The sequence below is a fragment of the Coregonus lavaretus genome, assembly GCF_964263955.1.
Source record: "Coregonus lavaretus genome assembly, chromosome: 5".
Lineage (NCBI taxonomy): Eukaryota > Metazoa > Chordata > Actinopteri > Salmoniformes > Salmonidae > Coregonus > Coregonus lavaretus.
This window is the reverse complement of record NC_139992.1, coordinates 46,187,557-46,198,996: the sequence shown is the minus strand read 5'-3', so window position 1 is coordinate 46,198,996 and position 11,440 is coordinate 46,187,557. Positions and strand designations below refer to the sequence as shown.

Here is an 11,440-nt window from a genome sequence, read left to right as displayed (position 1 = left end):
AACAGAGACCTTAGTCTGCGATAGTGCGCCGTCCCCAAATAGCGGCTGCGTCATCATGTCTCCTGACTGAGACTGCAACCTGCTATGAGAGGCACTCACTACAGTACTCCTTGGAGTCTGTAATGTGAGGTCTCTTTGAGATAAACCAAGACGGCGTCTTGGTATCTTTTCCCCTTTCACCTCCTGTGCGTGTTCAACTCTGCACCTCTGGTGGGCTGAATTACGCTCAGTGTGGTGAGCATTGGCGCGTTCAGAAAGAGGTGGGGGCGCCGATACGTTAGAGACTTTCGTGACCGTGGTAATCGGGCCCTCCGTGAACGCAGCATGGGTCTGAATCGCACTAACAGAGACCTTAGTGCGCCATCCCCAAATAGCGGCTGCGTCATCATGTCAGAGTCTGACAGAGACTGCTGCCTGCTATGTGAAGCACTTCTTATACTTGAAGTGTTATGTGTACCTACTCTGAATGCCTGTTCAGCAACGCACCCCTGGTGGGCTGAACGGCGCTTAGAGTGGTAGGAAAGAGAGGGTGAGATTTGAACGCTCTCAGACGTATTATGGAAAAGGGGCTCTTTTTTGACTAAGTCAGGTGGAGCCAACTCTTTATTAAACACATCAGTCAAGACATTAACATCATCACCCATCCCTTCAACCGAAGGATGGGGGGAACAGTGGCCACGTTCAAAACCGACGTGTCCTCCATCCGCTCCCCCGCGTCCCGTCATGTGCGCCTCCTCTTGTGGCCTCCCTTAGGGGCCCAGGTTGGCGCTCTCACCACTTCCCTCGCCGGCTACAATGGGGCCACCGGGGCTGCTGGGGGGGGTTGGGCCCGCTCTCCTGCTTCCTGTGGCCGCCGACTGGCGCCGGATACGCCGCCTCGCTGTAGAACCCTGTCTACTCTGGGGGGCGGAAGTGGAGGGTCTTTGCGGAGGTGCAGGGCCTAACCTCCCTGCCAGTGGCAGGTGTCTGGTCAGCTGCTTCTTCTCCTCATCCAATTTTGAGAACCTCTCAGTCGCCTCTTTGACGGCGACTCCGAAGAGCCCGTCGTCAGAAAGGGGGGCGTTCAAAAGGGACGTCCTGTCTGCCTCTTTCATGGTTGTCAGGGACAACCAGAGGTGTCGCTCCGCGACCACCGAAGTGGCCATGGACCTCCCCGAGCAGACGGCCGATGCCTGTGTTAGGTGCAGGATGGCGCCAGAGATCCTAGACGCCTCCTCCACCTCCTCTGGCTCCAGCTCTGTCTTGCCCGTGGTTAAACGGGACAGAGCGGCTGCCAAGAAGGCAATGTTATTGGCTGCTGCTACAGCCTGGGCTCCCAAATTGAAGGACTTCTCTAACAGCTGTGCTGTGAGACGGTCCTTCTGAGATGGCAAGGTGGCCTTCTTGGAAGAGGGCCAGGGACTCGAACCCGGTACGAGATACGCCGCCATGGCGCTCTCTAACCTGGGGATTCCCCTAGCTTGGCTCTGGAACCTTCCCTCCACTCTAGTGAATGGGAGGTTCGATTTAGCCGGCGAACGCGCCGCTAAAGGTGCCTCCCATGAGCCCTCTACGTATTTAGCCAACGAAGGCATGGCTGGAGCTAGTGGCTCTGCCGCTCTTCTTGGCCTGGAATAAGGGCCGCCCTCCATTAAATCAACCTCCGGTGCAGAGGGAATAGGGGGCAGCGGTATTTCCAACCGTCTGGCAGCCCTCTCAATGAGTCCGGGAAAGTCCGTTCTCAGAGACACTGTGGCGAAGGACAGGGCTTCTGATTTCTCAGAGCCCGTGTCGTCATCGCCATAGGAACTACAAGCCCTCTCGCTAACCAAAGGAAAGGGGGGCTTGAATGTATGAGGGACGGGGTCTGACTGTTCCATAGGAATGCCTGCCTCCTCCTTATAGTCCCCATCATCTCCTGAGTCTGCGCCGTCAGATGATGCCTCTGAAGCAGAGGCTAGTATTGACAGCAGGTCCTCTAGAGGGATATCCTCCCTAAAAAACGCCCAGCGCTGCTTCCTCTCCTTCATAGAAAGGAGGGCGCAGGAGGCGCAGTTAGGGGGACTGCAGACGCCCTCTTTGGCAAGCTGGGACCCTAAACACACGAAACATAAGTCGTGGGAGTCGCCGGCCGCCATGGAGGAGCATCTGCATTGAGCTCTGAAAAGAGCTTTTGGGGGTGGAAAATCTCCTGGTGTGCTCATTGTTGGACGATGTCGATGACTGGAATTCGACGGCGTTTTCTTCGTCCTGAGTCTTTTCTTCATCTCTTCTTGGCTTCTTCAGTCTAGTCCAGTCACTGAAGATAAAGGGAGGCTGATTGAGGGGAAGCGTCCCCTCTTATAGGGACACCTGTACTCCTATTGGCTGCACGTGTGTGCATAATTTTGTCTCAGGCTGATGCTGCCTTAGGGCAGTGGGTAAACCAATAGGAGCAGAGCTCCCCTATGGGGCGGAGCTCCACGATATAGAACAGAAAATGGTAAAACGGTAGAATAGTAGCCTGTAGAGGCTAGTCTTTTTTCTACCCTTAACAAAATCTAAAGGAAAAGTGTAGGTTGTGGATAAAGCTTTGTGGACGACTTCATTCACAGTTGAAAGCAAGATAGCTATGGACACATGTTTGCTCCAAGGTAAGAAACTAAGTTAACATTTTGCATAATGTGATATCTCAATATATTACTATGATTAAAAAGAAACTGTCTAGACAAAGTTAGCAACAACGTTAACATTATACAACTAAGCTAAACTTTGCTAGCTAACGTCAAGGTTAACAATGCCAGCTAATGCAACTTTGTTAGGTTACATGTATCACAAATCTTTAGCTGGCTATTTGCTAAAATACATCATTATTTTAGCACTTTGTTGATGGGAAGGCAAGTCTTCAGTACCCAAATCCAGCTGCTGGAGGAGATGCAGTCAGGCAGGCCACCTCCCCAAAAAAAAGGTACTGTAATATGAGGGTTAACCAAACCTAGCCTACATTACCAAAATGTTGACAGACACTCAAGGGCACATTTCAGACGTTTATCCTTTATATGGAGGGTTTGTACATAAGTTATACACAACTTACATAACTCATACATAACTACACAACTTAGTGCAATCACAAGTACAACATAGGCAACATACACTACATGGTCTTTGAACATCTCATTCCCAAATCATGGGCATTAATATGGTTGGTCCCCCCTTTGCTACTATAACTGCCTCCACTCTTCTGGGAAGGCTTTCCACTAGATGTTGGAACATTGCTGCGGGGACTTGCTTCTATTCAGCCACAAGAGCATTAGTGAGGTTGGGCACTGATGTTGGGCGAATAGGCCTGGCTCGCAGTCGGCGTTCCAATTAATCCCAAATGTGTTCGATGGGGTTGAGGTCAGGGCTCTGTGCAGGCCAGTCAAAGTTCTTACACACCGATCTCGACAAACCGTTTCTGTATGGACCTCACTTTGTGCACGGGGGCATTGTCATGCTAAAACAGGAAAGGGCCTTCCCCAAACTGTTGCTACAAAGTTGGAAGCACAGAATTGCAGACGCCATGCCAGGTGTTGTTGTCGCTCTACTGTCTTCTCTTTTTCCAGTGCCTCTGCTTCAGACTGGGAGATCATCATATCACTGTTGTAATATATCTCATTTTCATTCAGAACTGTAGAGAAACAGTTTGGTTGTGGCGGCAGAGGAAATGTTGGGAACTCACCAGTTGGGTTCGAGGAGGATGGTGGTGGCTCTGTGTTCTCCAATAGTGGGAGCTGCAAAAGAACAGTGTAAAGAACAGTTATTACAAAATACCAACATCTTGTTTAAATCATGTACTGTAGGAATTCTTATTGTAATAATTTGGCGTATTTTGTGTTTCCAGAGTGTATAGAGGAGCATCCCCAGTTGGAAAAAGAAAAATGAGGAAGGGGAGAGGTTCAAGATTCAACTCGCCCAAAAGGAAGAAAAAATCCATGCTCTTCAGGAAACTCAAACCCCAGACCCGTTAACGCCAGAGTCAGTAAATAACAGCAGTGTCTCCAACTACTTCCGATACCGTAACACAGCCCCACACAACTATCCCCTTGACATACAAGAGAGTAGATGGGCAGATTCAACAGATGCCCCTGCGTCAGCAGTTTCGGCTAGTGCTGATGAAACAGACACTTTTGACATAAAATCACAGAAAACATGCCAGATAACTACGAGAGATTTTCCAATAATCTTTGCAATACTAGATTGCACAGAGTTAAAGATGGAGAAACCGAGCTCACTGCTACTGCAAAGCCAAACTTATTCCAACTACAAGTCTAGCAACACACTGAAGTCTCTGATAATATGTAATCTACGTGGCTCAGTTATATTTGCATCCACCCTCTCTCTACACAGGATCCATTTCTGACAGAGAAATATTTCTACAGTAACATCACAGAGTTACTGCAAAGTCTGCTTCAATGTGGCTACCTTAAGAGAGATGATGGGCTCATGGCAGACAAGGAGTTTCTCATTGAGAAAGATGTGGAGGAAATTGGTCTTAGATTTGAACATTCCTCCCTTTGCAAAGTCCAACCTACAAATGAACCAGATGTCGAGATGACAAAGAAAATAGTGAAGCATAGGGTGCACGTGGAAAGGGCAACTCTTCTTTGTAATCCAATGCATTAGTATTGTTATCAGTGACTATGCTTGTTTCCTATTAATTGTATTTATTAAAAAACAATATTATTGATCTAAAAAGTTTTCTGAATTGCTTTACCTTGTAGCTCAAGCCACTGCCTATCAGGTACTCCTCCTCACCTACTGTTACTTTTAATGGGGGCCTGTTAGCAATGTAGCTCATAGGTGTGCCTGACATTTTTCAGTCAATGTAAATCTTCCATCTGTTACTTCTGACACTGTCCTGAGAACATGGAGGTGGAAACTGAAATCTGTTTCTGCATAACCTACTGCTGCTGCTAACAATAGATTTGTGCCTGTACAGTAAGTACCTGCCCATGTCTAAAACATGGGTTTCTATGACATGTAACAGTTGTAGATACAGTGGGGGAAAAAAGTATTTAGTCAGCCACCAATTGTGCAAGTTCTCCCACTTAAAAAGATGAGAGAGGCCTGTAATTTTCATCATAGGTACACGTCAACTATGACAGACAAATTGAGGGAAAAAAATCCAGAAAATCACATTCTAGGATTTTTAATGAATTTCTTTGCAAATTATGGTGGAAAATAAGTATTTGGTCACCTACAAACAAGCAAGATTTCTGTCTCTCACAGACCTGTAACTTCTTCTTTAAGAGGCTCCTCTGTCCTCCACTCGTTACCTGTATTAATGGCACCTGTTTGAACTTGTTATCAGTATAAAAGACACCTGTCCACAACCTCAAACAGTCACACTCCAAACTCCACTATGGCCAAGACCAAAGAGCTGTCAAAGGACACCAGAAACAAAAATTGTAGACCTGCACCAGGCTGGGAAGACTGAATCTGCAATAGGTAAGCAGCTTGGTTTGAAGAAATCAACTGTGGGAGCAATTATTAGGAAATGGAAGACATACAAGACCACTGATAATCTCCCTCGATCTGGGGCTCCACGCAAGATCTCACCCCGTGGGGTCAAAATGATCACAAGAACGGTGAGCAAAAATCCCAGAACCACACGGGGGGACCTAGTGAATGACCTGCAGAGAGCTGGGACCAAAGTAACAAAGCCTACCATCAGTAACACACTACGCCGCCAGGGACTCAAATCCTGCAGTGCCAGACGTGTCCCCCTGCTTAAGCCAGTACATGTCCAGGCCCGTCTGAAGTTTGCTAGAGTGCATTTGGATGATCCAGAAGAGGATTGGGAGAATGTCATATGGTCAGATGAAACCAAAATATAACTTTTTGGTAAAAACTCAACTCGTCGTGTTTGGAGGACAAAGAATGCTGAGTTGCATCCAAAGAACACCATACCTACTGTGAACCGTGGGGGTGGAAACATCATGCTTTGGGGCTGTTTTTCTGCAAAGGAACCAGGACGACTGATCCGTGTAAAGGAAAGAATGAATGGGGCCATGTATCGTGAGATTTTGAGTGAAAACCTCCTTCCATCAGCAAGGGCATTGAAGATGAAACGTGGCTGGGTCTTTCAGCATGACAATGATCCCAAACACACCGCCCGGGCAACGAAGGAGTGGCTTCGTAAGAAGCATTTCAAGGTCCTGGAGTGGCCTAGCCAGTCTCCAAATCTCAACCCCATAGAAAATCTTTGGAGGGAGTTGAAAGTCTGTGTTGCCCAGCGACAGCCCCAAAACATCACTGCTCTAGAGGAGATCTGCATGGAGGAATGGGCCAAAATACCAGCAACAGTGTGTGAAAACCTTGTGAAGACTTACAGAAAACGTTTGACCTGTGTCATTGCCAACAAAGGGTATATAACAAAGTATTGAGAAACTTTTGTTATTGACCAAATACTTATTTTCCACCATAATTTGCAAATAAATTCATTAAAAATCCTACAATGTGATTTTCTGGATTTTTTTCTCATTTTGTCTGTCATAGTTGACGTGTACCTATGATGAAAATTACAGGCCTCTCATCTTTTTAAGTTGGAGAACTTGCACAATTGGTGGCTGACTAAATACTTTTTTCCCCCACTGTATAATGGACTTGCTTCTGTGTTGTTATAGCCTCTTGTGGTTGAATTGGTTATTACATGCATTAGATGTCAATAATGCATTCACGTGTAGCTCACCTGTCAAAGTTGTAACTGCACTAGACTGGTCTTCTCTTCCAACTCACATTTTCCTTTTCCACCACGACCGCTGTAATAGGCTTGGCATCAATCTTCTTGCCTCTTGGCTTATGCCACTGTTGTGGCAAGCTTGTGGTGGACATTTCATCTTGGGCTCTCCAGAGGTCCAGGGTGTGGATCAGCCCGACAACATGCGAGCAGTAACCAGTGGAGCTAGCATAGAACAGTATGTTTGTTGGGGCGAAGTCGTTGGTTGTTTACGTCAGCATAACCGCTAGCTACAGCTGATATTGTACACAATGTAGTATGCGTTAGATTTTTCAATGATTGTGAGACCTACTGTGCAGTACATGAACAATGTTGCTCCTTTATTTAATCTGCCTCTGCCTCGATGGTCAGCTGGTGGGGTTTCTCCCTCTTACACTGGGCCCGGTTGGCTTTTGCTTCTATCCCAGTCCTCCTGCTTGTTGTGTTGCGCTCCTGCGTTATTTTTATTTAGTGAATATAACCTACAAAAGCATATTGAAGGCCCTTTTATCTACTCCTATCTGATATAAGTGATGGTTGTCTCAACTCACCAAAGAGGTACTTAGTCAGTTTATCTTAGTGTTATTACAATGCATTTCTCCATGTTCTCTGGAAGATAAAAGGCTAAACTTGCCTGAGTTAGTAACAGTTACCAAGGGGGGCAGGGTTTAGCGAAGGGTCAATTGTTGCCCTGTTGATAAATAAGTATCTGTCTCTCGAACTGGGAAATACATTACCTTATGAGTGCTTTGGTCCTCTTGCCTCCAGCTGTTCAGAATGTGGAACTCTGAAACACTCAGAATGTAGTTGACCTGAAACATAACCACTGAAGCATTGTATTGTCCTGTGGCCAACTTGGAATATGAATGAACACAGAGAGAAGTTGGCCAAAGCACAAACAGACTAGACTCTGTTCTGACCTGGGCTAAAACAGACTGGACCACCAGGCTTAGGGATGGAGGGAGGGACTCACTATCTTCTTGAGGGGGGTAAACGTCATAGAGGATGCAGCAGTACTCCATGGAGCACTCCACAGTGCAGGTCCACAGGGATTTGGCCACTGGGGCCAGCGGGATCACGCCCTGGCCACGGCTCTTGGTCAGCATGTCACACTCCGCCTGCTGCTAACTGGACTCTGCCATGTAAGGGCAGTGGTCGACCACGATGGTCGTCTTGTGGGAGACTGAGAACATCTTAATCTCTGGTTCAGCACTGTGCGAGTTCTGCAGAGGTGACAGAAGGAGGAAACATTTAGTCTGGTGTCAAGATGCCACCTCCTCTCAACTCAGCTTTAAAGAGCAAAGCACGAGTAGCTAACTACAGCCTAGCTTCGATGCAACCAATAGTTTTTACATTGTGCTGGACTAGAGTCTGTAAAAAAAACTATATTTTGGTTGTATCGAAGCTAGGCTGTTGCTAGCTACTCGTGCTTTGCTCTTTTCAGCTGAATTGAGAGGAGATGGCATCTTGACACCAGACTAAATGCCTACGCACTGACACCAATTGACGTTGCTAATGCATAGCTTAGTTAGTGGCTGAAAGATAGACATGTCCTATGACAATGTCCTTTACCTATAGATTTAGCTAAGTAAATTTACCCTGGCCCCTGCAGTGTAGTTAGGATCATGGTCGTTAGCTAGCGTGCTTAACTTAGCTACAGTATATTTACTTACTAGCGTTATCTAGCTAGTTTCCAGACATATTAAAACACTATTCATAGCTACGTTAGCTAGCTGTGTAGTGGGTGAGCCTTCTGCAGAAGTACCTGGGACCGTTGAGACTGAGGCGCGTCGATTTGCTAATGTTAGTTTAGTTTGCTAGCCAGATTAGCTATCAAACATAGCTACGAATTAATCTAAAATAAAGTCAGTTTTTCACACCATATAGCACCCTTATTGTATGGGTCCGGTCCACCAACGAAAATACAGGTTGTAGTTATACAACTAAGTAAATAGCTAGCTATGTATGTATGTCAAACAGTTGACATAACGCCTTGAGCAACAACAAAAAAACCTGAAGCAGACGTATTGTTGTTATTGACGGAACCATGTCCGTCGTGTATGAATGGTCCGTGTCTTACTTCGATCTGTTTTAATGGTTTCTATCTTATTTGCGTAGAGAACCTGTTGAGAATGTGCACAATCCATGTGCCGCATATGACACATTCACAGACCTTGGTCATGACTCTCAGTTCCAGTACATTACACATAAGAGTCATTGGACGAAGGCGTCTTCTGTAGTGACATTTCAATTTGTCATCATGGCTACTCTGTATTCTGATAAGAAAGGTTGGAACAGTATTTGACAGGGAACAATTATGATGGGGAACAGTATCTATTTCATAGGGAACAGTATAAGGAACAGTTGATCCAAAGTTATTTGATGGGGTATCAGTATCTGATAGGGAGCAAAGATGGGAAACAAAAGTATCTGGGAACACTGTGATATGGAACTTATCTAATGGGAAACAGTATGGTGGGGGAACAGTAGGTCTATCTAATATGGAACTGTATAAGGAACAGTATCTGACAGGGAATATGGTTGGGAACAGACCATATAAAAAGGGGTCTCATTTTAAGAGAAAATATCTGCTCTATATTTATTGTCAAGATATGAAATTGCACAATATATTAATGGATGTCAAACAATCTTTCAATTAAATGTGAGATATTTTGGCCATACTGTTATGTTGAAATTGTTCGCTTTATCCCTTGCCTTTTCAGGACCCCAAAGCTCTTTGAGGCCCCACACGGGCCCCCTGGTTGAGAATCACTGACCTGTTAATAATAACCAGCAAATGTAATAAAAACATTTCCCAATGAGAATCATTAACTGCATATGGAAATCGGAAAACGACAACTACACTACGGGCCTAACGAATGCTATTCAGACAGTTTATGTGGGCGTAACAAAGCTGCCAAATCGCTCAAAAACTAGGCTAGAGGGAGGTAACCGGTCTGTCTAGAGAGACCACTCAAAAACCCTCCTCGTAAAGTACCCATAGTCCGTATAGGACTACCCCACCCATTCTTTCAAATTAGAACTTGTTCTGAAAAGCATGCAGCGTTTTTTTTCTTTTGAAACAATGTTGACAAAAAAAGTGGGAACTTTTGGAACACATGCAGCTTATTGGCAGTATGCGATATGATGATGCGATAATTCGCGTTGTAACATTTTCCAGACAACTCTCCACTTTTAACCATTGATGACTTGTGATATGTGAAAGATGTATAAAAATGAGTGAGGGTGGGGACAACGACATTCTTGAAATGGATTATGTGTCCGAAACAGAATTAGAGGGCGACACGGAGATAGAGATGCATATGATAGAGGACGTCGGTAAGTTCACGTGGATTTCATTATCTTTCGCAATACGAGAGAATTTCTCGCAAGAGAAAAGGGCGGAAGAATGTAGGCTTCCTTTGTAGCCTTTTGTTTCCACCTATCATGAACCATATGCTACGCTACACTATTCAACATGTCATTGTATGTGCACATTTTTTTCCTTCACAAATGTTATTCTGTTGTACACCTTATATATTTTCTCCTTTGTAATTTAATACATAAAAAAAGTATGCAATAACAATACTGACTTTTGGCACCACCATTGCCCTCTGTAATGAGAGGGTTCTGCTCTACCCTACACTATACATTATCATAAACTTCATTATCATCTACCACAGTGTCTATAATACTGTAGTGAATTAGAGGGTATTCTAACTGGGAATCAAACCCAGTCTCTGCGACTGGTCAATCCTTCCTTCGGAAAGTAAGCGCCAATGTTTCCAAATATCTTTCAAGTCCCTTATGCACAGGCACACCTTTGATGGTCTCAGTGTTTACCATGAAGGATGCCCCATCCCACTTCTGACACCAGTGCAGCGAATTTTGGGAGTGTCTCAGGACTCTAACCTGGATATCTGTGGTTGTCAGGCTAACGCCTTAGCCATTACACCAAGAGGTCCGACTTACTTGATTGAATAAGTCGCTAGTTTTTGTACTAAGGTCACTGGAATACATAAGTATTCCTTGATCACACTGGAGGACATAGCAATAGATAGACATAGGCCTAACAACTGCGCTGATTACATTCACAGATGCAAGATTTCAGTCATAGCCTATGGCTGACTGCACAGCTTGCCCCTACCCCAGTCTAAATTCACAAGAAATGAACCTATTATTGGCCCAATGTAGACTCCCACTCTCCTACACTGTATCAAATATCAGGGATCTTCAATCTTTGGGATCTTCGGGCAGGATGTTCATGACTAGATAATTACTTGATAATAATTGTAGTTTCAGGTTATATATGCACTGAGGGAAGGGCCTGAAAAAAATCAACATCCATTTAGTGTGTTTTATACTCTCTCCATTTAACGAAGTACTTTGAAAGTGCTTCCAACAAGTGCTGCTGCTTCATCAGTCTGTCTTTCTGCCATGAGCTAGTAAACATAGCCTTTGACCTGGTCTAGCATCAGGACAAGCAGGCTCAGCGTAGCATGTCTGTTCCTAGGGAAGCACTCTACAGGGGGAAGAGGGTTGCCTGTATAAATCACATAGCTAGGTGGATGGTTTTGCTGAAGGTACAGATTATATTGTGTCTCATATCTTCAAAGTCAAACTTGGAGAAATGCATGACACATGGCATGCAGTATGCAAGTATTTAAGTATTTCTGGTAACTTCAAAGGTTCTACATGCCAAACAAGTGAGAAATATTGCAT

The 11,440-nt window shown here is 45.0% G+C and overlaps 1 long non-coding RNA gene across 2 annotated transcripts; it reads right to left on the bottom strand.

Annotated features, from left to right (window-relative positions):
- Window positions 1–3,545: 3,545 nt before the first annotated feature.
- On the bottom strand, window positions 3,546–6,920 carry LOC311129370. Of its 2 annotated transcripts, XR_014613270.1 has the most exons (4): window positions 6,692–6,920; window positions 4,423–4,528; window positions 3,680–3,731; window positions 3,548–3,578 (listed from the first exon to the last, which is right to left on the bottom strand). It is a non-coding gene; the product is annotated as an uncharacterized lncRNA (long non-coding RNA). The 2 variants fall into 2 exon arrangements; XR_014613269.1 differs by lacking the exon at window positions 4,423–4,528 and having other exon boundaries at window positions 3,546–3,578.
- Window positions 6,921–11,440: the final 4,520 nt, after the last annotated feature.